The sequence below is a fragment of the Prionailurus bengalensis genome, chromosome C2 (assembly GCF_016509475.1).
Source record: "Prionailurus bengalensis isolate Pbe53 chromosome C2, Fcat_Pben_1.1_paternal_pri, whole genome shotgun sequence".
In the NCBI taxonomy this organism is placed as follows: Eukaryota; Metazoa; Chordata; class Mammalia; order Carnivora; family Felidae; genus Prionailurus; species Prionailurus bengalensis.
This window is the reverse complement of record NC_057350.1, coordinates 87,479,513-87,482,160: the sequence shown is the minus strand read 5'-3', so window position 1 is coordinate 87,482,160 and position 2,648 is coordinate 87,479,513. Positions and strand designations below refer to the sequence as shown.

The 2,648-nt window shown below is 32.8% G+C and overlaps 1 pseudogene; it reads right to left on the bottom strand.

Annotated features, from left to right (window-relative positions):
* Nucleotides 1–853: 853 nt before the first annotated feature.
* Nucleotides 854–1,011, bottom strand: LOC122492550 (annotated as a pseudogene).
* Between the last annotated feature and the right edge of the window lie 1,637 nt (nt 1,012–2,648).

Sequence of the window (2,648 nt, the reverse complement as noted above, 5' to 3'; positions counted from 1 at the left end):
TGACAATTTTCTTATGAAATATAAACATTGTTTAATTTGTAGCCACTCTTGTCCATCCTCTCTGTTGGTTATGAACAGTAATAAGGAGAAAAGAACATGGAGAATTATGCAAAAAAAGAAAATTCCATGATCTGAAGAAAAAATGATGAGATTAGTAAGACTGTTAGCTGCATAGACTTGTTCTTTTGTGCTATAAGTGTAGTATCAAGGCAGTAAGTATGTATTTGATTAAATGTAGTGTCAAGGTGGTACATATATATTTAATATCAGTAATGAGCTTGCCATATGCAAAGTTTACGGCAAAAATGAGAGGGGGCAATTTGAGGATCAAAAGGATCATTCTTTGTCCATTAATTTTTTATTAGCTAGTGGAGATGCATGAAATTTTAAATATTTTTTTTATTTTCTAACTTTTCTACTTTTTTTCAATATCAAAAATGATATTTCACATTTATTTACCATGAAGAGACTTCCAGATATTAGTGTTATGTAATATATTTTAGCAGTACTATTTTTATAGAAACAGGAGGAGCATTTCTTTGAAAGAATTCAGGTTCTAAAGCAGATGACATGAACAAAGCAAAGATCATTAATTACTAATGGAAGAGCTCATCATTAGGCTAGATCAGGTAGATTTTTTTTCTTAGTCAATGTAGTTTAAGTTTGTCAATTTTGTTGATTATCATTTCAAAGAACCTACTTTGGCTTCATTGATTTTCTGTATTATTTTTGTATTCAGGCTTTACTTCAAAGGATGTTTTCAAAATGCAAATATACTAATATGTTAATAAGGATTTGATCTAAAGCATTTTTCTAGTAAAAGGGACACATGACAGGTGGATGAGTTTGTGTAAGAGGTTGCCCCGAGGATGGAGATAATTAGCAAAGCATACTTTTAAAAAAATTTCCTGATTTTGCCAAAATTCATTTATTTATTTATTGTTTCAAAGTTGGCTGAACTGATAAGAACAGATACTACACTTAGTCTTGGCCAAAAGGCCAAGATGCAATAGACTTTCACATCTAGCCATGACTAAGATATTGGTTTTGTACTTGCCCTGACATATATATATACAACCATAAAACTGGACAAAATAAATGAGGTAACTGTTTCCAGGCATAGATAAACAGGCAGTGCAAGACTATAATCCTTGAAAGAAGGGAAACACATGTGATGAGCTCTATGTTAACCCCAACTTTCTGCCCTGAGGCATTTTTCTGAATGAACCCAGACAGAAACTAGACATCTGCCTCTTATGAGACAGTGATCATAGTTTAGGGTTGCAGAAATGGTTGGAATTTGTGTAGCAGAGACTGGAAACAGAAAGCTGGGTTTGGGTGTACATGTGGGTTTTGCTCATGTTTTTAAATAAGGTCTGGTCTTGACTCCTCAAGGTAAGACAAAAGGGAGCAACACATCAGAACTTATGCAAGGGGTTGAGAAGCAACTGATGTAAGAGAGGTCACAGAATACTAGGAGGTGGAGGTCACCCCATTTAAATTGGAGAAAACTTACTGCCTACCTCAAATATCCAGTGGAAATCCATTAGGGTGCACGTTAGAAGAAAAACACACTCTAGAGTAAGTGCCATGCAGTAGGACTAGGGGTTAAACCCAAATAAACTCATCCTAACAAAGCATAACATAATAGAAATTTTGCAAACCAAAGCAGATTAAGAAAAAAGATTATCAAAGATGTACAGAGACCTAGTAACTCATGGGACAATATCAAGTGATCTAACACATTGTAAAAGGAGCCTCAGTGGGAAAAGATATGGAGAATGGGAAAAAATATATTTTAAGAAAGAATGGCCCCACATTTTTTCCCCTACATATCAACCCAGGGATCCAGGAAATTCAGTGAATCCAAATAGGATAAAGACAAAGGAAGCCACACTAGGTACCTAATTGTTAAACTGCTGAAAATCAAAGATAAGGAAAAAAGTCCTGCAGCTAGAGGTAAAAGAACACAATCATGTATGGGAACCATGATGAGAATGATGGCTCATTTCTTACTAAAAAAACAATAGAAGCTAAAAACAAAAGCATTACATCTTCAAAGTAACTGAACAACAACAACAACAACAACAACAACAACAACAACAACAAAATGCCAGCCAGAAAACTATCTACAATAAAAAGTGAAAGAATATTTTGTTAGAAGTTTTGTGTTACAAAGAATGTTGAGTTTTTTTTTTCAGGTTGAAGAAAAACAAAACAATATCATATGAAAATTGGAATCTACAGAAAGGAATGGAATGCACTGGAAATAATTATTTAGGTGAATGTAAACTACCTTTTACATTTCTTGATTTCTTTAAAAGACAACTTGATTTCTTTACAAGTGAGAGTTTAAGATGAAAATATCACATGTCCTGTTTAGCTTATATATAGAAGGAAAATGTATGACAACAATAACACAAAGGATGGGAGAAGAATAAACAGAACTATAGGATATGTTCTTCCAAGTTTCTTACATTTCATCTGAAGTGCTAAATATTATTTTTAAGTAGGCAATAATAAGTAAAGGATAGATACTGTAATTACTAGGATGGTTACCAAAAATTTATAGTAAGAGATATATAATTAAAAAGTCAATAGGCAAAATTAGATGGAATACTAAAAATATTTAGCTAATCCTTCCAAAT